This window comes from Podarcis melisellensis (assembly GCF_964234715.1).
Source record: "Podarcis melisellensis genome assembly, chromosome: 17".
NCBI classification, from domain to species: Eukaryota; Metazoa; Chordata; class Lepidosauria; order Squamata; family Lacertidae; genus Podarcis; species Podarcis melisellensis.
The window spans coordinates 34848719-34872276 of record NC_138534.1 but is presented as its reverse complement, the minus strand read 5'-3'; the positions used below and the strand labels follow the sequence as shown (position 1 = coordinate 34872276).

The 23558-nt window shown below is 45.0% G+C and overlaps 1 long non-coding RNA gene across 1 annotated transcript; it reads left to right on the top strand.

The window, feature by feature from the left end:
* Positions 1-347: 347 nt before the first annotated feature.
* On the top strand, positions 348-22002 carry LOC309360433. Its single transcript, XR_014164144.1, has 3 exons — positions 348-598; positions 20614-21116; positions 21461-22002. It is a non-coding gene; the product is annotated as an uncharacterized lncRNA (long non-coding RNA).
* Positions 22003-23558: the final 1556 nt, after the last annotated feature.

Here is a 23558-nt window from a genome sequence, read left to right as displayed (position 1 = left end):
TAGTGGAGTCTGTAACCTGAAGCATCTGTAACCTGAAGCGTCTGTAACCTGAGATACCACTGTATATAAAAACGGAATGGGTGTGTTATGTATGGCTGTCAGGAAAGTTTCTGGAAGGCAAGGTCAAACCCGGCTGTCTTCAAACGGGGACTTCCCCGAAATGAGATCAAGCCCATTTTCAGCCTGGAGGGCTTTGTGCTGCACATAAAGGGAACTCAAAGCAGCCAAGTCCTCATTTACATTGTGCTGACATCAGCAGCAGGTCTACCCTGAACACACCTAGGCAACCACCCATTGTTGAGTAAGAAAGGAAAGGTGCCGTGGTCCCAATCCCTCGCTGTCTGATAAGAGGCACAGCAGGAAAGGAAGGGGGTGGGAACATCACCCACTCCTTCTCCTTAGTAGCATTCGTTGCTGAAAGAATCGAAGAAGGGCTACCCCTCTTCTGACCTCCTAGCTAAGCCAACCTCTTCTAGGGTGAGCTCAGGAGTCTCCTTCAGGAGACAGTTAATCATATTTGACATTTTGATTTCCAGGTGATGACAGAACCTCAACACAAGCTCAGCTGCTTCAGAGGTTGAGCTGGCTTCCAGCTCAGGTATTAATTAGGTTCCCCCTGTGCACACACATCATTTTTAAATTAATGCTGCCGGGATCTAATTCCATTCAATGCCAACCCCAGTTGAGAAACATGATGTTCAGTGGGGCACTGTGTGCCAGGCATTGTGGGTCAAAATCAGTAGTGGAGGAAGATAATAATAATAATAATAATAATAATAATAATAATAATAATAATATATTTATACCCCAGCCACTCTGGGTGGCTCCCAACAAAATAATAATAATAATAATAATAATAATAATAATAATAATAATATAAAACATCAAACATTTAAAAACTTCCCTAAACAGGGCTGCCTTCAGATGTCTTCTAAAAGTCAGATAGTTGTTTATTTCCTTGACATCTGATAGTAGGGCGTTCCACAGGGTGGGCGCCACTACCGAGAAGGCCCTCTGCCTGGTTCCCTGTAACCTCACTTCTCGCAGGGAGGGAACCGCCAGAAGGCCCTTGGAGCTGGACAACAAACAACGGTTCTCTTTAATCATGTTGAAAGTCCTCTTTATCTGACCCGAGACTGATATGACCATGTTTTGTGCTATGGCACAATAAATAATATTTTATTTTATTATTTTATTTTATATCTACACCAGCAAGTATCTGGGCAAGTTACAACCATTTAAAAATTCATAATTTAAAAAAATTAAGACATATTACATTTACAAGAATGTATGTTCTTTCATAATCAGCTTATTTACAGTATTTACTGCCAACCTAGCAGTTCGAAAGCATACCAGTGCGAGCAGATAACTAGGTACCGCTGCAGCGGGAAGGTAAACGCCATTTCCGTACAGCATAGATGTATAATGATTTGCTGGGAATTGACATGGTTCCTCCCATTGAATCCTGGGAACTGTAGTTTGGTGAGGATGCTGAGAATTCTCCCTTGCTCCCCCCACAACCTCCTAGGACTGCTGTCCTCAGGATTCTCTGAGACATGGAAATGACTATTAAACCAATAGAAAACTGTTGTAAATAAGCCCAATGCCCAGTAGTGAAAGAAGGGGGGCAGGGGCCACAGGCGGCACTGGGGCTACAGGGCTCCCTCCAACGTGGGGAGTGGGACATGTGGAGCATGCGGCCTGCAGGGTGCCCCAGCCGCTGCCCCCTGCCCCCCTCCAGCTGAGGGGGAGGTGGCTGGCGGACTCCGTGCAGTGTAGTGTGCCCTGTCCCAACTAGCCCCGCCTAGTGGGCAGTTAGCCCCGCCCCTGGACGCTAACCCTGCCCCGGACACCCGAGCAACTAGCTACACCACTCTTAATGCCTTTCCTGTTCCAAATCAGTGTTTTCAACTTCAGCTCCATCTGGTACATAGGCTGAGACCCTATCTGCCTGCAGACTGCATCGCCAGAGTGATGCATGCTCTGGTTATCTCCCGCTTGGACTACTGCAATGCGCTCTACTTGGGGCTACCTTTGAAGGTGACCCAGAAACTACAACTAATCCAGAATGCGGCAACTAGACTGGTGACTGGGAGCAGCCGCCGAGACCATATAACACCAATCTTGAAAGACCTACATTGGCTCCCGGTACGTTTCCGAGCACAATTCAAAGTGTTGGTGCTGACCTTTAAAGCCCTAAACGGCCTCAGTCCAGTAGGAGCGTCTCCACCCCCATCGCTCTACCCAGACACTGAGGTCCAGTACTGAGGGCCTTCTGGCGGTTCCCTCATTGCGAGAAGCCAAGTTACAGGGAACCAGGCAGAGGGCCTTCTTGGTAGTGGCGCCCTCCCTGTAGAATGCCCTCCCACCAGATGTCAAAGAGAATAGCAACTACCAGACTTTTAGAAGACATCTGAAGGCAGCCCTGTTTAGGGAAGCTTTTAATGTTTGATGTATTAAAGTATTTTAATATTTTGTTGGAAGCTGCCCAGAGTGGCTGGGGAAGCTCAGCCAGATGGGCGGGGTATAAATAATAAATTATTATTATTATTATTATTATTATTATTATTATTATTATTATTATTATTATTATCATCATCCCTTTGGGTAATTACTTTCATCCCATGTGTCATATCTTGTTCGTTAAAGGCCCTGGCTGTTTCTGGAGCCCATTTCAAAGCTCATCTTTCCTGCTAATGCAAATCTTGAAATCACCTTTTTCTTTCCTTAGCTGTGGCGGATTATATCCAATTAGGTTCTGTGTGACACCGTGTGCAATTGGATGTCAAGATCATATCCCGCTTTCTGCTCAGATATAAATTGAGCTCCCAGGATGTGGACTTGGCCTTTTGGCCAGAGGCAATCCAGGTCAGGCGTCTGACGAGCTCTGCGAAAGTCCAAATTGTACTGCAATATAGAAGAGCTGGGTTCAGAAGTTCAAAGCAGAATCCATGCCGCAAGATGACAGGGTGGAACTGCCAGAGCTAAGTGGAAAGCTGGTAGAGCAGAAACCAAACTAAGACGGCAGGCAGACATAACATTTGCAGAGCTGTGGCACTAGTTCAAAAGCACAGTTGCTCCATTCATTACAAATGTACCTTTTCCCATCTAAGGCCAGTCTCAAGAGAAAATAGCTCTGCAAGTTGGGATACTGCAGTCAATGCTACAAAACCACCTCAGCCCGTCTATACTGAAACAACATAATAAAAATGTTTCCTATTTTTCCACTAAGGTGAAACGTGAATGTGGATAGTGTCATTATATAGTTTAGTCACTAGGTGGCCCTAGACTTACCGTATTTTTCGCTCTATAAGACGCACCAGACCATAAGACACACCTAGTTTTTGGAGGAAGAAAACAAGGGGGGGGGATTCTGAATCCCAGAAGCCAGAACAGCAAGAGGGAACGCTGCGCAGTGAAAACAGCGATCCCTCTTGCTGTTCTGGCTTCCGGGATAGCTGTGCAGCCTGCATTCTCTCCCTAAGACGTGCACACATTTCCCCTTACTTTTTAGGACGGAAAAAGTGTGTCTTATAGAGCAAAAAATACGGTAGTTGTATTTCGAGAAGTCGGGAGTTGTCTGTTTCTGTTCTGTTCCTAAGATAGATGAGGTTAAGGAATAGACCCTGCACAAATCCAGAGTGGAATCCCTAAGATGGTTGGATAGCACCTTGTATTCCTCCTTCTGGCGATTCCTGAAGCCAAGCTGGTGCCAAACATATTGTTCTGCTTTCCTCTAAAGCATATCAGCAAAGCCGAGACGGGGGTCTTCTCATCTAGGCAGCCCAGGACCTCTACACACACTGCCCAGATTTGTGTTCCAGGGAGGTCCCGTCAGTGCTGCTAACAAACATACCATTGTCTCTCAAGAAAGATGGATGCCAACATTCTGATTTGTTTGTGAGGTCCAGTGCATTTCCCCATTATTTTTCTTGTCACAAATAACTCTGATCTTTGGGGGGGGGGGGGACATGGGTTTCTTGCACTAGATCTCCTAAGAGATGATATTTTGCAACCCAAATTTGCTGGTATGTGATTGACTCCCTTCCAAAAATAGCCAAAGTGCTGCCTAATGGGTTTGCTGAGTGAGTAGGGAATGGAATCTGTATCTCCCCTCTCCACCACTGCCCCAGTTGCTGCTGTGGTCTAAACCACCAAGCCTCTTGGGCTTGCCGATCGAAAGGTCGGCGGTTCGAATCCCCACAACGGGGTAAGCTCCCATTGCTCTGTCCCAGCTCCTGCCAACCTGGCAGTTCGAAAGCACACCAGTGCAAATAGATAAATAGGTACCGTTGCAGCAGGAAGGTAATTGACATTTCCGTGAGCTCTGGTTTCTGTCGTGGTGTCCCGTTGTGCCAAACGCTGTTTAGTCGTGCAGACTACATGACCCAGAAAGCTGTCTGTGGACAAACACCGGTTCTCTTGGCCTGAAAATGAGATGAGCGCTGCAACCCCATAGTTGCGGACTTAACTGTCCAGGGGTCCTCTACCTTTTTACCTTTTTTACCCCCATTTCACCACACTGCAGTGGATTTTGATATGTTTATTAGTGATCATAAGTTCACAATTGAATGAAATGAGGACCCAAGGTTCCCATATCTCTCCATAATCAAGTCCCCATAATGCTTATTTAAACCCTGCTTGCATCCTTATCTGGGTGGGAGAATTGCTGGGGGGGTTATTCTCCTCCCCCCCCCCCAAAAAAAAATATTGAGTATTGCAGTTGTAGAGTGCTGTCTGCAGTGTTTGCTGCCATAGTCATCCTAGAGAGGAAGAGACAAGAGTAGGTTTTGCCAGGGAAAAATATTTATAGTGCGCTTTTCTAAGATTTCTACCTGCAAAGGTTCCCGGTATACAAACTAAACTTGGGGTATCCACATCAGCTCTCTTTGACCTAGAACCCTGAGCTCTTGGTCCCACTTTGCTGAGTAAACAGAGGTGAACACTCAGCATGTAAAAGTTACCCCAGAGTTATGATGATATTATGTGCACTTTTTCCCCCCAGGAAGGGTTTGGAATCCCAGTGTTTGTATTAGTGTAGTAATGAATACAAACTGCAGAGAGAGAACACAATCTATTTCTATTAGCAACAGTTGTCACAGCATGAATGTTATGCCAGGAGAATGATGATAAATTGCGTTGTTATTGTGGCGCCCGCCACAGAATGCCACTTTCTCTTCACATCACAGAGTTACGAAAGCAACTCTTCCAAGATCTCACAGTTAATGCCAGACTGTTGTCTCTCGGTTGGACTGCATTGCGCCTGAAAAGGGAGGGTGGACTTACATAGACATGTGTCTCAGCATTGGAATAAGCCGAGGGCACTCAACCACTCCTCACCAGGACCCAGCGCAAACAGTTGTGGAGGTTTCAGGGTCATAGCTGTCCAACTTACAGATTTGAAAATAAGGGACCAGCAGCCTCGAAAATAAGGGATCAGCAGCCAAAATAAGGGATTTTCCGGGCACAGGTGTGTTCAACTTCTGAGCCAAAGGCAGAAAGCTCAGCCAGCTGCCAAACGAAGCCTCAAGCGGTGGTTCCCACAGCGCAGCAACCCGGCAAAGGGGATGCAGCAAGGAAAACCACCGTCACCTCTCCGCTGGGAAGCGCTGAGCAAAGGCGAGTCCCCAGCCATTGTGGCCGATTTGATTGGCACAAGGCATGCAAGCTCCATCGCACAGTCGTTTTTAGACTCCTTCTTGGGTGAGCAACGCAGCCAAGCAACACAGTTGGAGCCTCCCTCCTCCCAGGCCGGCAGGGAGGGAGGGAGAGGAGCTGCTTCCTTTGAAACCCAGGAAATTTAAGGGACATCATCAATAAGGGACAGCAGCGGGACACGGAGCTGGGATAAGGGAGTTTCCTGCCAAATAAGGGACAGTTGACAGCTATGTTCAGGGTACCACTGAAGCAGGGGTCCCCAAACTAAGGCCCGTGGGCCGGATAAGGCCCGAGGGACTTGCTTATCCAGCCCACTGCAACCCCCACCGCCCACTGCCGCCGCCCACTCTTACCAGTGCTGCGCTGCACGGCTGCCCACTTCTGGGTTGGAGGAGCACCGGAAATCACTCGTGCGCACGCGCAAGCGTTATTTCCGGTGCACATCCAGATTGGAGGAGGCCCGTGCACATGCGCACAAGCTATTTCTGGTGCTCCTCTGACCTGGAAGTGCGCCGGAAATAGCGTGTACGCATGCGTATGGGCACACGCTTCCCCGCCCTCCAGCCTGCCCCACAATGGGCGCAGGAGACACCGGCCCGAGACGTGGTAAGTTTGCTGACCCCTGCAAGGGATGACAAGTTCTCGCCACTCAGAGGGACTGTTCCAGCTCAGAATCAAAAAACCAGCGCAGGGGGCAGCCCTAGACATTTTGCTGCCTTAGGCGGAATAGCAGACAGCTCCCCAAGTCTAGTGTTCTCTGTTTAAATGATGAGTGAGTCAGAGGAGTTGAATAATAGGAAGTTTATTACAGAAATATGTACAACAGATCTCCTATTCGTTAGCTGTGTTCTCACTCTGCTCCTAGCTCCGCCTCCTGCTTGGGCATAACCTCGTAGACACAGGAGGTGCCCTTAAAGGTATACTCAACATCAACTTTGTTGGACTGGTCATGTTGTTCGGATGCCTGATTATTGTCTTCCAAAGCAACTACAGTGGTACCTCTAGTTACGAACTTAATTTGTTCCGGAGGTCCGTTCTTAACCTGAAACTGTTCTTAACTAAAGGCGTGCTTTTGCTAATGGGGCCTCTTGTTGCCACTGCACCGCTGCTGCATGATTTCCATTCTCATCCTGGGGCAAAGTTCTCAACTTGAGGTAACTCTTCCAGGTTAGTGGAGTTTGTAACCTGACGCGTTTGTAACTTGAGGTACCACTGTACTCTATTCCGAACTTAAAAATGGAAAGCGTCATGCTGGTGGTCAACAAAATAGGTTTAAAGACTCTCTCAAGGCAAATCTTAAAAATGTAGTATAAACACAGACAACTGGGAAATGCTGGCCTGCGAGCGCTCCAATTGGAGAACAGCCTTTACCAAAGGTGTCATGGGCTTTGAAGACACTCAAACTCAGGACGGAAAGGAGAAACGTGCTAAGAGGAAGGCATGCTTGGCAAACCCTCACTGTGATCAACTCCCACCTGGAAACCTATGTCCCTACTGTGGAAGGATGTGTGGATCCAGAACTGGCCTCCACAGTCACTTACGGACTCATTTTTAAAACCGTGTTCACTGTTGATCTTTGCTTCTTCCAGTACACCGGCATTCGTACGCCTGTCTTCCCAAGTGATGTGTAGAAAAGTTTTGGAGACACCGTTGATGGAATCTTTCGATTACTTCAGGAAACACAAGTTAGCATAGCTGAATGCTGTGGATGAAGTAAATGTCTAATGTGGCTCCAAAGCCTTGCCTTGGATTTCTAAACCATATGAAGGCAGCCCTGTTTAGGGAAGCTTTTAATGTTTGATGTATTACAGTATTTTAATATTTTTTTGGAGGCTGCCCAGAGTGGCTGGGGAAGCCCAGCCAGATGGGCGGGGTATAAATAATAAATTATTATTATTATTATTATTATTATTATTATTATTATTATTATTATTATTATTGGCAGGGCCTTTTCCATGATGGCCCCCCACCCTGCGAAATGCTCTTCCAAGTGAGATCATGCTGTGCTTTTCTAGGCATTTGGTTAAAACACAGATGCTTGGAAACATCTGACTGAATTTTTCTCTGCTTCTTCGTTTTCCTACCGTTCCCTTTAGAGTTGGCCTTTATGACATGATGCTTGTAATGTGTTATTAGAAAGCTACAAAGTTATTACAAAAGGAGAGAGCAGGGTATATGCTTTTTCTTTCTTTCCTGACCAACTGACTGAATTGTGCTGCCCGGGAACAGTCTGGCCATTTGCCCTTCATGTGACCCAGACGGCCTATGGCATAAATCTCTTCTTTCCTCCGATGTTCCTCCGAAAGCGCTACGTCTTGTGGAATAAGCAGAACCTGCGGATATAATTTATTTAGGCTTCTGATAAAGTTCCTCGCACACAGCCATTAAGAAAATGAAGTAACTCTGGAGTGGGAGTTTAAAAGTCCACCGAGGGATTAGGGGCTGGTTAAGAGATTGGAGGGAAAGGCTGGGAATAGTCCGAGATTGGAAGGAGACTCATAATGAGCTAAGCTGCCTGTGGGATCAGATTGAGGAATGCTGATGCTCTGTAACAGTAATAACCTGTTAGACAGAATGACTGGTGAGCTGGCAAATTTTTGCTGATGACGTGGAATTATCTAGGTTACATTAAACTGGGGGAGATTTTGAGGAAATCCCAGAAGGCTGGATCTAGCAAAAGCAGGCAAGTTGACAAACTAAGGAAAGGAACCTTTGGCAAAAGGGAAAATATATTGGTTCTGTATCTCAGCAGAATGTATTATGATTTTCCCAAGGGGGAGGGAAGATATTGTCAACTGTTTGTGCAGAGGAAGGTTGAGCCAAAACTCTCCATTCCTGTTGCCCCTGAAAATCTCTTTTACAACACTGACATTTGACCCCCGACAGACCCAAATGTTTTTCCCAGGACGTAAATGGCCGCTGGAAATGCAATTCCATTTCATCTTTGATGCCCTGCAGCACAAAAATATCAGGATATGGATCTTCAAGATAGAGAGACAGATGCTTTCATATAGTAATTGTTGTTCAGATTATTGGGGGGGGGGGAGAGAGGAATTAAGAGACAGGGAATTTGTACCTAAAGTTGTTTTATCGTGATGTTGAAAAGCAAGAACAGTACGAAACTGAAAATAAAAGTTTTCAAAATAACCTTTCCCCATTTTTTTGTTAAATTTAATTCCACGTTAACATCAGTAAAAAAGAATATTTTTAACCCCCCCCCATCCCCTTGTATAGCAATATATTTTCAAAACCTTTTCTTCGAGATTCCAGGAATCTCCCTTCTTCCCTCCATCCCCTCTTCTGGTTCTTTATAGAAACAAAATTCTCTTACATTTCCATATCCACTTACCCAATTTTCTAATAATTACACATAGTTAATCCAAACTTCAAATCATTTACCATTACAGTGGTGTCTCAGGTTACATACGCTTCAGGTTACATACGCTTCAGGTTACAGACTCTGCTAACCCAGAAATAGTGCTTCAGGTTAAGAACTTTGCTTCAGGATGAGAACAGAAATCGGGCTCTGGTGGCGCAGCAGGAGGCCCCATTAGCTAAAGTGGTGCTTCAGGTTAAGAACAGACCTCTGGAACGAATTAAGTACTTAACCTGAGGTACCACTGTATTTAACACAGATGTCATCAAAACAACCCTTTTCAAGACATTTTCTGAGGGACCATTATCAGCCTGTATAACTGTCAAGTGCTTATTGTAAGATGTGGGATTTATCTTTATATATATATATTCACTGTACCACATTGTATACATTATATAATTACAAATATGTTATTTAAAAGAAAAGCTGTCTGGTATTCCAGAAGCCCTTTTGAATTTTTTCCAGTGTTTCATCTGAGTCCTGGACACAAAGCACTTCTCATGGGGAGGGAACCCATTGCAAGAAGCCCCAGGAGGCCATTTATTTATTTCATTAAATTTATACATTGCTTGATTTAAAAAAAAAAAAAACCTTCAAAGTGGTTTACAAAAATGTTCACAGTTTTATAGGCTGCAGGGAGCCGTGCTGCCCCTGACCAAAGCCTAAGAAACTCCCAAACCAAAGTAAGTCCATTTTAGTTCCTGTGTAAAACCCCACCATCCGCCCATGTGACTGGGGGTGGATCTGCACGGGGGGGGGGGGTAAACACGCTATAAATAAGTCAGAAAATAAATTGTTGTAACAAAAAGGGTAGGGGAACCGCTATGGAAAATGGCAAAGACATTTTGCTTGCTCTCCAGTGCCATCTGGTGTTGCATGTTTATAACGCATTCAAAACACTGTTTTTTGACTAATGTAGCTGAGTCCAGAATGTGGGCCTGTAGAACAGCATAAACAACAAATATGTGCAGTATTGTAAAGAAGAATGCAATTTGTGCTGGTGGTTAAGGTAACACCAAAAAAAAATAAACAGATTTTGCATTGGTCTTTTGGAGTGAGATATTGGGTTGTATTCAACTCAAAGTAAATCTATTGAAATTAACCAACTTAAGCTATTCATGCTGATTAACTTCAACAGGTCTACTCTGAGTAGGGCCAGCAATGAATACCATGCATTGTCCTCTCTTAAGCCCCTATAGTACTTTCTGGACTGTATTCAGAAAGCTTCACTCCCTGACTGCATTATCAACCAAATTTGAAAATGTGATGGAGCTGCTATACGGAGTCACTGATTTCATCATTCAAATCGTGCGCATGCAAAATTAAAGTCTTCCTTCCTGTGCATCTTCCAGTTTGATTCCTTATACGCATGACTCCATGCTGTAACAGAAACAAACTTCCAGAGTTCAAAGCGATGCATCAGGTTTCCTTAATTACTGGGCAGCTTTTGGCTGCTCAATAATAAGCGGGTTGTGCTGTAATTGGTGTGGTGTATCACCAGTCACTGAAAGGCAACATGTTGTAATTATACATTTATGAGAAATGTCACTGCCTTATCGCACCAGGGAGAGATAACATCTCCTTGTGTTATGCGCTGTTAATGTGGGAGCAAGTAACAGGCCTAGGCCACCCGTGCATTCTCTTCCCATGATTTTCAGATTATTATCCATTTTTAGATATTTCAGAAGCAAGACTGTGCGCATATACTTTTATTGACCCTCCAGAAGCTAGAACAGGGACTATGGATAGAGAATGCTGAGTGATTCCCCCCCCCCTCCCAGTAGTTTGGCAAAGGTGTCTGATGCCCAATTGTTTAGTAGTAGCAGCAATGGCAAAATGGCATAATTTCCCATCTAAATTAGGCTGAAGCAATGCCGAACGCTAACCAGGGATGGATCTACACACAGGGGGAGGAAACACTATAAATAACTAATAAATTAAATTGTTATAACAAAAGAAAAAGATCTCTGTGGGAAATTGTGTAGAAAAGTTTTGTGCTCTACAGCGCCATCTGGTGTTGCATGTTTGTAACGCTTTTTAGATGCTGTTCTGTGTTTTTTTTCTAACGTAGCTGAATCCCAGGAGTGGGTTTTTCAGTGCAAGACTGTGAGCGTAGTTCAGCCCCAGGAACTGGGCTCCAAAGGTGCTCAGAGCTACCCTGTTCTTTAATTCTAACTGTATGTCTTTGGCCATGGCCAGATTTAGGTTTGATGAGGTCCTAAGTTACTGAAGGCAATGGGGCCCTTTATATGTCCAGCTGTCCTTCGTCAACAACAAATTGTCACTTTTTTGTGTTGAATATATGCTATATGGTAATTTATGGACCTAATAGGTATCTAAAGTCATCTGCACATGCAGAATGTAGGCACCCTATATATAGAAATGAGCAAACCAGTGATGTTTTAAGGAGCAGGCTAGAAGGCGGGGCCCATAACTTACATCATAGAAGCCTACACAACACAAAACACTGTTGCTGTATGTAGGTTTTATTTTATTTGTTTTTTTATCTTATATTTTGGAAATGTACACCCAGGTGTTTTTTTCCTTTAAATTTTTTGGGGCCCCCAAGAGAGTGGACCCCTAAACTATACCTTGTTTAAAGGTAAAGGGACCCCTGACCATTAGGTCCAGTCGCGGACGACTCTGGGGTTGCGGCGCTCATCTCGCTTTATTGGCCGAGGGAGCCAGAATATAGCTTCCGGGTCATGTGGCCAGCATGACTAAGCCGCTTCTGGCGAACCAGAGCAGTACATGGAAACACCGTTTACCTTCCTGCTGGAGGGGTACCTGCCGTATTTATCTACTTGCACTTTGACGTGCTTTCGAATTGCTAGGTTGGCAGGAGATAGCTTGTTTAGCTTATACGTAAATCCGGCACAGCACTTGGCTCTGGATGGCTTCTAATAATAAACTATAATAAAAATATTACTAGCTTCTGGTAATAAACAAAGCAGACCCATGCAGTGGGAAACGGCACAACCAGAATTTCTCCCATCCATTCCTTGCCAAGTCCTGCTGTTGCCCCATCTCTCTCCCTCCACAAGTATTGCACAGCAGGCAAAAGAGGGAGGCGAAAGGTGACAAGACCAGCGACTAAACAGTTTGCAAATGCATCTGGGGAATTGAAAAGGTGTAGGCACACTCCCTGGGTCTTGACCCGGCAGCCCTATGATTCAATACATTCAATATAGCACACTGCCTGCGTGCCATTAATACAGAAGAGCTTCCAAGGATTTCCTCCACCTTCAAATGGTTGTTTCTTTAAGCCCATGTACAAGAAAATCAGCAGCCACAGAGCTGTTGCTGTTTAGTCGTTTAGTCATGTCCGACTCTTCGTGACCCCATGGACCAGAGCACGCCAGGGACTTCTGTCTTCCACTGCCTCCCGCAGTTTGGTCAAACCCATGCTGGTAGCTTCGAGAACACTGTCCAACCATCTCATCCTCTGTCGTCCCCTTCTCCTTGTGCCCTCCATCTTTCCCAGCATCAGGGTCTTTTCCAAGGAGTCTTCTCTTCTCATGAGGTGGCCAAAGTCTTGGAGCCTCAGCTTCAGGATCTGTCCTTCCACTGAGCACTCAGGGCTGATTTCCTTCAGAATGGAGAGGTTTGATCTTCTTGCAGTCCATGGGACTCTCCAGAGTCTCCTCCAGCACCAGAATTCAAAAGCATCAAAAGCATCAGCCACAGAACTGAATACAGGACAAATATGAACTTTCTTGGGTTGTGTTTTCATGCTGCCCAAAAAGACAACAAGAGGTGGGCAGAACGTTTGCTGAAAATTAAATAAATGAAGCAGATGCCCCAAAGCAGACTTTTTTCGGGGGGGGGGGAATTTGATGCCAAATTTTAACAACATAAAACAGGCAACACTCACATAGTGCGGTGCCAAGTGCAGATCTTCTCAGATTTTGCAAGCCGTGCCAATCATTATTACATGTTCTCTGCATCCGTAGGCTTCTTTATGTTGTATATGGCGGTCCACACACTCCTCTGAGCCTCTTCCTGCCGGTTGTTTGGCCTTAGCAATATCCAAAGTACTGCAATGAACTGACAAGGTAAGACACAGTACAAAACTTCCCTTCAGTTGAAAAAAATCTGATTTATTTATTTTGTACCAGGCTCCCACTGGCTGTGTGTAAATCCAAACAGCGTGATATTTTCAGGATTAAGTCAAAGTATTTTGACGTGCTGTCTTTGTGTATGTAATTACTCTTTCTGAATTCTCTCTTGCATGAAGGTAGTTGTGGTTCAGATTGATTAACCTTGACTGTGGACTGTGAAGGCAGCTCCTTCCCTTCCCCCGTCAGCTGGGCCGTATTTGCCATGAAGTTTCAGATATCCAAACCATTCGTGGGCTTTTGCTTCTTCTCCCATCTCTGCTGGGTAGAGAAACTCAGCGAGCACTTAAGCGGTGCATTCAATAATCACTTGACATGAAAGCAGCAGCTGAGCTAGGAGTGCGGGGAGCTACCAACCCCACAAAGGGTTAACATGCACTTGTGAAAATGAGCCACTATAATCAAATGCCAAACTGAGGCCTAATGGAACATAGGGAGCAGCATTATATCGAATTAGAACTTAGTTAGTTAGGAGCCAAAGACAGGAGTGCCTGGCGTGCTCTGGTCCATGGGGTCATGAAGAGTCGGACACAAACGACTAAACAAACAAAGTTAGGAGCCAACTACTAGGGACCGAGATCCCTTCGGACTTCCCAATAAAATATTTGAAGCCCCAACTCCAGTTGATGGGCATTGCCATTCAAATTAAGTGCCTTGTGATGATGAAGAAGAGTTTGGAGTGTGTGTGTGTGTGCACCAGCTGATTAATGGGTATTAAAGCCCTATGCAAAAACACTCTTTGAAGCAACTCCATGGTTCTCCTTTAAGTGAGGGGCTGCTTCAAAGAGCGCTTTTGCACAGGGCTTTAAGACAGTCCCCATACTCCCAGTTAGGCTCTCAGAGGCTCAAACAGGAGCACAGCAGCTGTCTTAAAGCCCTTTTCAAACAACAAAAGAACTTTGGCATCACGACAGTTTCCCAAGTGAGAAGAGCTTTTGATAGGTGGGGCAGGGCCACTCACCTGTCAATCACTGTGATCTCATAATACTGTCATGCGATTGACATGTGGGTGTAGACTCCCACCAGTACGCTTTGGCCGGCGGGGTCAATCCTGATTCAGATCTACCCCATGGAGCTGAAATGGTTCCTCAACCCTAACCTGGAGCTAATTTCTGTTTAACAGACCGCCAGTTGTCTTGTGCTTGACCACCATTCATTACTACCTGTAGTAACTACCAGGAATGCAGACAGAGAATGCAAGACCTCACAACAGACTAGTTAGGGTAAGCCAGCAGTGGTCAACCTCTGGACTGTTGCTGTTTTTAAAGAGTGATGCTGGAATAACATCATTAGCTGCATGCTTTAAAAACAGCAACAGATGTAGCATAGAATTGTGGAGCTTTTGGAAGGGGCTCCGAGGGTCAACAACCGCCTGCAATGCCTGCCCACAGCCATCCCTGGGTGGGCTTGAGCCACCAACCTTCTGGTTAACAGCCAGATACACGGACCGGTTGCGCCACCGGGACAGTCAAAGGATTTGGCAGCAGTGGGGTGTTTAGTTTATTTCTCCAAAGGGGAAAGCACCTAGACGCCCAGGCATTTTGTACAATCTCAAAGGCGCTTTGTTATACAATGTTATTGCTTCATACTCATGTTCTTTCTTTTTAAGGGCATGGCCCAAGATGGGAACAGTGATGCTAAATGGGCACAGTTCATGGAGAGGAGGGGTGGAGCTACAACACTAAGACTAGAGTCACCTGCAAGAGATGCCACCCATCCCGTCTCACAGACACACACACACAGAGAGCTGAAAGGTTAAGACTGAGAAGGGAGAGATTTGAGGATTAAAACACAAGAGTCTTTGGAAGAGCTCTTGAGTCTTCTGACAGTGCCTGTTTGACCAGACCAACATGGGGCTGGTTGTTACTGGATTGCACAACTTTGCTGTTGCTTGCCAACTGTTGCCATGAGACGGATTGCTCTACCTACCATGTGATTTATAGCCACAGCTGTCATGTTCAGCCTATGCTTCTGACTTTGAGTTGGTGCAAGGCATTATTTCAGGAGGGGGCAATGACCTTTGGAAAACTTATGAGAGCAGTAAATTTGCTCAGCTACGGGGACAGCTGATCATTTATTTATTTACTTATTTATTTAACTTTTCAAGTTTATGCATTTCGCTAATTTGACAATCATTTTGACATTTCAAAACTTGACTTCCTTCCCCCGCTTTCTGCAGTTCCTTAAATTTATTTTTCATATCTTCTGCATATCCAAATTAACTTCATTTTGCTCATTTATTCATCTTCTTTAAATATATACGCTTATGAAACTGCAGGTTATTACAATAATCCTGCCCATGTTCTTATCTGTCAAGGAAATAAACAACTATCTGACTTTTAGGAGACATTTGAAGGCAGCCCTGTTTAGGGAAGGTTTTCATGTTTGAAGTTTAATTCTGTTTTTAGTCCTCTGTTGAGAGCTGCCCAGGAGTGGCTGGGGAAGCCCAGCCAGCTGGGCGGGGTATAAATAATAAAATAATTATTGTTGTTATTGTTATTATTATCTGTTTACAATTTATCTGTAACTATTCAATAAACTATTTCCATTCTTTTATAAAAAAAGTTTGTTATCTTGATTTCTGATTCTTCTGGTAAGTTTCGCCATAAGTTTTTGTATCCATTCTTCCTTTGCTGGGACTTCTGCTTCTTTCAGTTTTTGGGCAAGTAACATTCTTGCCGCTGTAGTTGCATACATGATTAAGTTTCTATACAGTTTAGGTAGTTCGAGACAGCAGATCTTCTGATCATAGAAGATCGCAGCAGTTACTGTGGTTAAAAACAACTTTTTTATGATTGAAGAAGCCCAGCTCAAAACATTATCCGTTTTTCAGTCAATACGCAGCTCTACAGAGCAGACCACGTATCTGTGCACAAGCACTTATTTACAAAGGTAAGCTATGATAAACCACAGCGGCACATGCCTGAGGAATTCATTCTTTGCACATTCCTGTACAAACTAGCCTGATCCGCATCTCCTGGACTGAGGTGCAGATCAGAACATTGTTACCCTCTGACTTTTGCACTCCTCATACCAAAATATATCAAAATGCATTTGAAAATGCATATTTTGAAAGAACATCAGTTTAGAAATGCATTTTTAAAATTGATTTTTGGGGAGGGGCGCAGATTATGTTTTCAAAGTAGGGTGGTACCTCGGGTTAAGTACTTAATTCGTTCTGGAGGTCCGTACAGTGGTGCCTCGCAAGACGAAATTAATTCGTTCCGTGAGTTGTGTCGTCTTGCGATTTTTTCGTCTTGCGGAGCGCGGATTCGCTGGGTATTAGCGGCTTTAAGAAAAAGGAAGCAAACTCGCAAGACGTTTTCATCTTGCCTAGCAAGCCCATAGGGAAAATCGTCTTGCGAAGCAATGCAAAAAACGAAAAACCCTTTCGTCTTGTGCATTTTTCGTCTAGCAAGGCATTCGTCTTGCGAGGCACCACTGTACTTAACCTGAAACTGTTCTTAACCTGAAGCACCACTTTAGCTAATGGGGCCTCCTGCTGCTGCCGCGCTACTGGAGCACAATTTCTGTTCTCATCCTGAAGCAAAGCTCTTAACCTGAAGCACTATTTCTGGCTTAGCGGAGTCTGTAACCTGAAGCGTATGTAACCTGAGGTACCACTGTATAAATTAAGGTGGAAACAGGATGGAAGGGATTTATGAATGAACACAGGCAAAAGTGACACAGGTTGGAAAGACATAGATTCATTCATCCCTATGGCAGCTCTTGGATTCAGAAGCTTTGCAGCTAATCAAAAAGCCTGGTTCACGCATGCAACTTGATGTCACCATCGTCAAAGCACATCTCGCAGGTGTGGCTGAGCCATTGCAGCAACACCACTGACAGCATTTTCATGTGACCCGGCTCTGTCACCACAGTCACAAAGCTTTTCAGTAGGGTAAGTTCACAAAGTCAGCTGCCGGTTACTAAGTCAACAGTAATGAAATATAGGACAACCAAGTGATGTGCAATGTATGATTGAATCAACCTGCCCTTATTTTACTGTGCAATATGGGGATTTCATTTACCCTAACTGCCTTTTTAAAAATCCAATCGTTCGCCTTGCAGCTCATATAAAGAAAGTTCATTTATCCCCTTCAGTGTTGGGTGGCGCTGTGGGTTAAACCACAGAGCCTAGGACTTGCCGATCAGAAGGTCGCGGTTCGAATCCCCGTGATGGGGTGAGCTTCCATTGCTCGGTCCCTGCTCCTGCCAACCTAGCAGTTCAAAAGCACGTCAAAGTGCAAGTAGATAAATAGGTACTGCTCTGATTTGCCAGAAGTGGCTCAGTCATGCTGGCCACATGACCCAGAAGCTGTACACCAGCTCCCTCGGCCAATAAAGCGAGATGAGCGCCACAACCCCAGAGTCGGCCACGACTGGGCCTAATGGTCAGGGGTCCCTTTACCTTTTTATCCATTAGCTACAGCTTGTAGGTAGGTAGCTGAGATTATGCACATTAAGTGCTTTGCTTGGAATATGCTATATAAATGCCATAGATTATTAGAACTCTGCTAACACATTAGATGCAAAACAAGAAAAAAATCCAAAGGGAAGCTGAATTTCTAGCCATATACTAATGCTTTCTTCTGGGAAAACAATGATCCTGGGGAATCCTTCTATCAATTCCATAAATTGCCCAAGAAATTAACTCTTTGGTTTCTTTGGGTGTGATCCAGCCCAAAATGAAGCATTTATTAAGCCCCACTGGTAGTCAGGAGAGAGTTAAGTATGTGCCTAAATCTCTCCCAATGAGATTGAAAAGCTTTTCATGTTGGCTGGAAGGAGCTCTTTGTGACCTGCCAACTTTTTTTGTTCCTCCTACAGTAACACCTAGAAGTTTTCAGCTGGAGCCAAAGCTTTATTGTCCTGCAGCAGCAGAGAGCAATTCATTCTTGGCTGTTCCTAAACTCTTAATTGAAATGCAGCTCAAACTGAATGGGGATTATGGGTGGATTCCCTCCCGTTCCAAAAAAGAAAAAGAAAAAAAGAATTGTCTTCCCTTTGGTGCTAGAGCAATTGTTTGATGTTTACACATTGACACTTCAGCAAATGTTTGGATTAAGTGTTGTATTCTTGTTTAACACCCTAGCTGGGGGTAGGGGGTAGAATTCATTCTTCGGATGCCTGATAGCCTTAGTTCTCACCTTGTTAACTTTCAAAAGGGTAGCTGCTGTCTCTTTCAGCAGAGCCAGAATCCTGGAGCTCCTTAAAGATTAACACACATTATTGTGGCTTTTGTAAGCTAAAAGCAATTTCAACTGCTTTGATCTTTTTCTAAACTGCTTTGAGGGTGGTGGAGGTTGTTTTCTAATCAAGTGGTATATACATTTTATTCGATAAATAAATTAGATGGTCACTGTGAGAATGGGATGCTGGACTAGATGACCATTGACCCAATCTAGCAGGCTCTTCTTACTTTCTTAACACACAATTCCACATTCTTGATCTGTCTATTTCAAGCCTTCTTGCTGAGTGCTAATACTGTAGTAAAACAGATAGTAATGTACAAATTATAATGTAAAGCGAGATGCGTTTTCAAGATGAGGCTGGAATCCTATGAGTACATTTATTGAATACATATCAAATACATTTGTATACATTTAGAAAAGTTCAACATTTGAGGAAAAATACATTTGAGTAGAAAAATACATTCAGATACATTCTTGTCCCATTCTTAAAGTCAATGAGAAGGATACAGCAAAAACGATACAATTAGATACAGCAAAAAACCATACATTCAGAAAAATACATTCTCCAAGGCAGTTTACATTCTTGTAGGGTGTTAAGGCAGAATACAATATTTTGATATTGGTAAGGTCATTTTCCTTTATTCCCCTCTCTGACCCTGACTCTCTTACGACACATGCATTGGTTGGTTGCACTGTAAAGTGGTGCTGCTGTAAAAATTGGCATTATCCATGCAGTAAGCTTTCCATTCTTTTCCCCTGTAATGTTTAGGAACATTTATCTAAGGATATGATCGTGTTGTGAATTTTCCCACCTCCACTGCCCTGCTGTATATCTTCAGGAGAAGAAAAGGCTAAGGAGCAAACCCTACACAAATCTGGAGTGAAGTTCTGAAGACAGTTAGATGATGTCTGGTACGCTTCCTTTTGGCAACTACTGAAACCAAGCTCGTGCCAAACATGTTTCTTTGCTTTCCTTTGGACCGAGAGGAGGGTCTTATTGTCTGGGCACCTCCAGACCCACTGCCCTGACTTGTGCCCTGGGGAAGTCACTTTGGTGCTGTTAACGCAGTGCTTTGATTTCACCCCTGAAGGCCCACTCCATTGTCTCTCAAGACAGATGGGTGCCCACAACCGCTCCCATGTCATTGGGCTACCACTGGCTAAGCAAGAACACTTGTCATAGGGGTATTCCTAAATGTTAGTGGCATTCCCATGGAGCATCTATTGCATATCTCAGCCCTGGATACTCAGATGGAGACTCATCAACTTTCACCAGTGATAGCTGGCATACCCAGTGGAAAGCGATTGGGGGAGTTGTTGTTCAACAACATCTGGAAGGCCACACATTCCTGAGTCCTTCCACACAGTAATTGGGAGCTGTATTGATCACATTCCTTACTTGATTTGTTAGGATTGCATCATGAGTGTCATCCATCCGCTTCATTTTATTTTTTTAGTTTTTGCAGAGGGGCTGAAATTTTCATGCTTTAGTAAAGGTAAAGGTAAAGGGACCCCTGACCATTAGGTCCAGTCGTGACCGACTCTGGGGTTGCGGCGCTCATCTCGCTTTATTGGCTGAGGGAGCCGGCGTACAGCTTCTGGGTCATGTGGCCAGCATGGCTAAGCCGCTTCTGGAGAACCAGAGCAGCGCACGGAAATGCCGTTTACCTTCCCACCGGAGCGGTACCTATTTATCTACTTGCACTTTGACGTGCTTTTGAACTGCTAGATTGGCAGGAGCAGGGACCGAGCAAAGGGAGCTCACCCCGTCGCAGGGATTTGAACCGCCGACCTTCTGATCGGCAAGTCCTAGGCTCTGTGGTTTAACCCACAGCACCACCCGCGTTCATGCTTTAGTATAATTCCACAAAGCCCTTTTCAAACAGAACCATGAACATATGCAGGGTTTTTTGGGCAGGGGTAGCAGATAGAGTTCTAAGCAGTTCCTTCTCCTGTTAGACACCTGTTAGGTTTCTGAGGTTTTAGAGTTGGCCTATATTTACACCATCCCAAATAAAATAGTCCAGCACAGTTCACATTACCCACTGCCCCAGGGCACAAAGTAACCTTTGCATCGAAGTCTGGTCTTGCACGGTTTTTCTTCCTATGTGTTGCTTTTTCTTCCATTTTAAATATGCATGCCTTTTGGGTTTTCAGTTGCATTTCACAAAGTCTATCACTGCTGTGGTGCACGATTAAAGAATACACTCTCAGCAGCATTTGCCTAATTCCGTCAAGAGCTGGTGTTTGTTAATTTCATTTTCAGGGCCAGAGAAAGCGCAAGAGATGATGGGAAGTAAGAGAGGGAATCGAAGGAGGCAAAATGAGCTCTAAAAGGAAAGCAACGTTGTTAGAGCAGCTTCTGAGTATTTTATGAGAGAGTAATGGTTTGAAAAGAGCGTAAGCTAAACTGAGTGAGTGGCAGAAGAATGAGCATCCATTAGAAGCGATCGCAGGCAGAATTACCACCGAATTAAACTCAAGAAGCTTTTTCAAGGCAAAGGCCAGAGCTCGCTGCAGAAGAAGAGGATGGTGGAGGAAGGCAAATGAACTGGGAGGTGGCTACCAAGGCTCAACAAAAAATGCAAAGGGCATTTTAAAAAGTGGGGCACAGAGTTCATATGAAGAAACCGACACACAGGGGATGGGGAACCGCAGAAGACTGGAGAGTGAGTCAGTTGTCGTTCCTTTCTGATTATTGTTCCAGTTCAGAAACTGTTTTTCTACTAGCATTCCATTCTAAATGCTGGTCCCCTGTTTCTGCCAATGGTAAAGGTAAAGGTAAAGGGAACCCTGACCATTAGGTCCAGTCGCGGATGACTCTGGGGTTGTGGCGCTCATCTTGCTTTATTGGCCGAGGGAGCCAGTGTACAGCTTCTGGGTCATGTGGCCAGCATGACTAAGCCGCTTCTGGTGAACCAGAACAGTGCACGGAAACGCCTTTTAGCTTCCCGCCGGAGCGGTACCTATTTATCTACTTGCACTTTGACGTGCTTTCGAACTGCTAGGTTGGCAGGAGCAGGGACCAAGCAACAGGAGCTCACCCCGTCACTGGGATTCGAACCGCCGACCTTCTGATTGGCAAGTCCTAGGCTCTGTGGTTTAACCCACAGCGCCACCCGCATTGTTTTCACCATTCTTAAATTTGGTAAAAAACAACAACCCAGAATCTGTTGACCTCTATACTCACATTCCCAGTAGCTGAACTGCAATCTTCCTTCACTCTCGGGTGTAGTCCTGAAAGGCTAAATATACCCTTTGCCCTTCAGTTTTATGCCCCCTTGAATGGCCATTGCAGACATCACCAGCTGAATGCTCACCATATATTTAAAACCCATTCTCCCTGCTCCTAATAATTCTGAGAACTGTAGCATGTAACGTGTGCCGGGAATTGCAGATCTGTGAGTAGTAAACTACAGTTCCCAGAATTTTTTTTTGGGGGGGGAGGGTGCTTTATATTATTTGTTTATTGCATTTACACACCATCATTTCCTCCAAGGTGGAGTGCATGGTTCTCCCCCCCCCCCAATTTAATCCGTACAACAACCTTGTGATGTAGCTCAGCTAAGAGGTGGTGACTGACTCTAGACCACCCAGTGAGCTTCAAGGCCCAGAAGGGATTTGAAGCCTGGCTTCCCAAGGTCCTAGTCTGACCCTCTAACCCCTGCACCACACTGGCCCTCAGTGCATGGAGGGTAAATAGACAACATCACTTTCCAGGCAAATCCAATTTTCTGCCAATGTGGTAAAGAGCGTTACCTGGCAGCTGATTAATATCATCTTTCAGGTGTGATCAGTGCTGGATTTATGTATAGGCTAAGTAGGCTGAAGCCTAGGGCCTCTAAATCTAGGGGGCCTCGCCAGCCCTCCCGCTCCCCAGCGGGCAGTCTCCCCTCTCCCAAAATGTAAACCCAAGACTTCATGCAAGGGCAGGGCAACTCAGGCCCAGCAACTATGAGACTCAGGGCTAGCCAGTGGGGCTCAGTTTGAAGCAGTGGCGTGCAACTTGATTATTAATTTTTTGTAGGGCCCCAGTTCACAGCCAAAGCCTGCAAAATCTTATAGATATAAATAAAATCCATCTAGATTGCCGTGGTGCAGGGGCCCCCTTAGGAGTGGCCCGCGGGACTCAATTTGGCCCAGTTGCTCCAACTGCCTTAAGGTCAGCCCTGATGAGACTGTGCAGGGGTTGGACTGACAAGCCCTGCACCTTCTAGGTCCCTGGTGTAAACCCTCACTGTGATCAACTCCTGCCCAGAAACCTATGTGGAAGGACGTGTGGACTCCACAGCCACATACGGACTCACTGTTAAAATTGTGTTTATGGAAGACAATCTTACTCAGCTACGAGTGATCACCAAAGAAGAAGAAGTATGTGCACTGCTCTCCATGCATGGAGAAAGCAAAGGCCCTTCCTGCTTAAAGTGCAGTGATACTCATCAGTGATTCCAATGCTGTTTATTTCAGCATCTATCTCACCTATCCAAGCATTCGTCAATGAACTGTCTGCCTTTAAAATATCTTTTTAATGGAATATCACTTGAAGGAATTTTTCTTCCATTGTTTTAGTTTTTTTAAAAAATAGCAAGGCTACTCTGTGGGTGGCGCTGTGGTCTAAACCACGGTGGTTCGAGTCCCCGTGAAGGGGTGAGCTCTTGTTTTTCGGTCCCATCTCCTGTCCACCTAGCAGTTCAAAAGCATGTCAAATGCAAGTAGATAAATAGGTACCACTCCTGCAGGAAGGTAAATGGCATTTCTGTGTGCTGCTCTGGTTCTCCAGAAGCAGCTTAGCCATGCTGGCCACAGGACCTGGAAGCTGTCTGGGGACAAACACCGGCTCCCTCGGCCTATAGAGCGAGATGAGAACCGCAACCCCAGAGTCGTGGGAGACTGGATCTAATGGTCAGGGGTACCTTTACCTTTACTCTGTGGATCTGGGCAGAGGTTTTGGTGGTCACAGATGCTTGCCAATCAGTGTTGTATAAATCCAACTTGGCAGAGTCAGTACTTCGAGTTCAATGCCGGGAAAGAAATTGTTCATCTGAATATAGCACAGAAGCACAACTGCCAAAAGAGCAGGTTTACATTCCACGAGAGAGAGAGAGAGAGAGAGAGAGAGAGAGAGAGAGATAGATAGATAGATCCCGGAGACCTGCAGTGGCAGCGGGTGGTCAACAGCCTTTCGGCAGGGAGGTGCTGGAAATCCCTTCC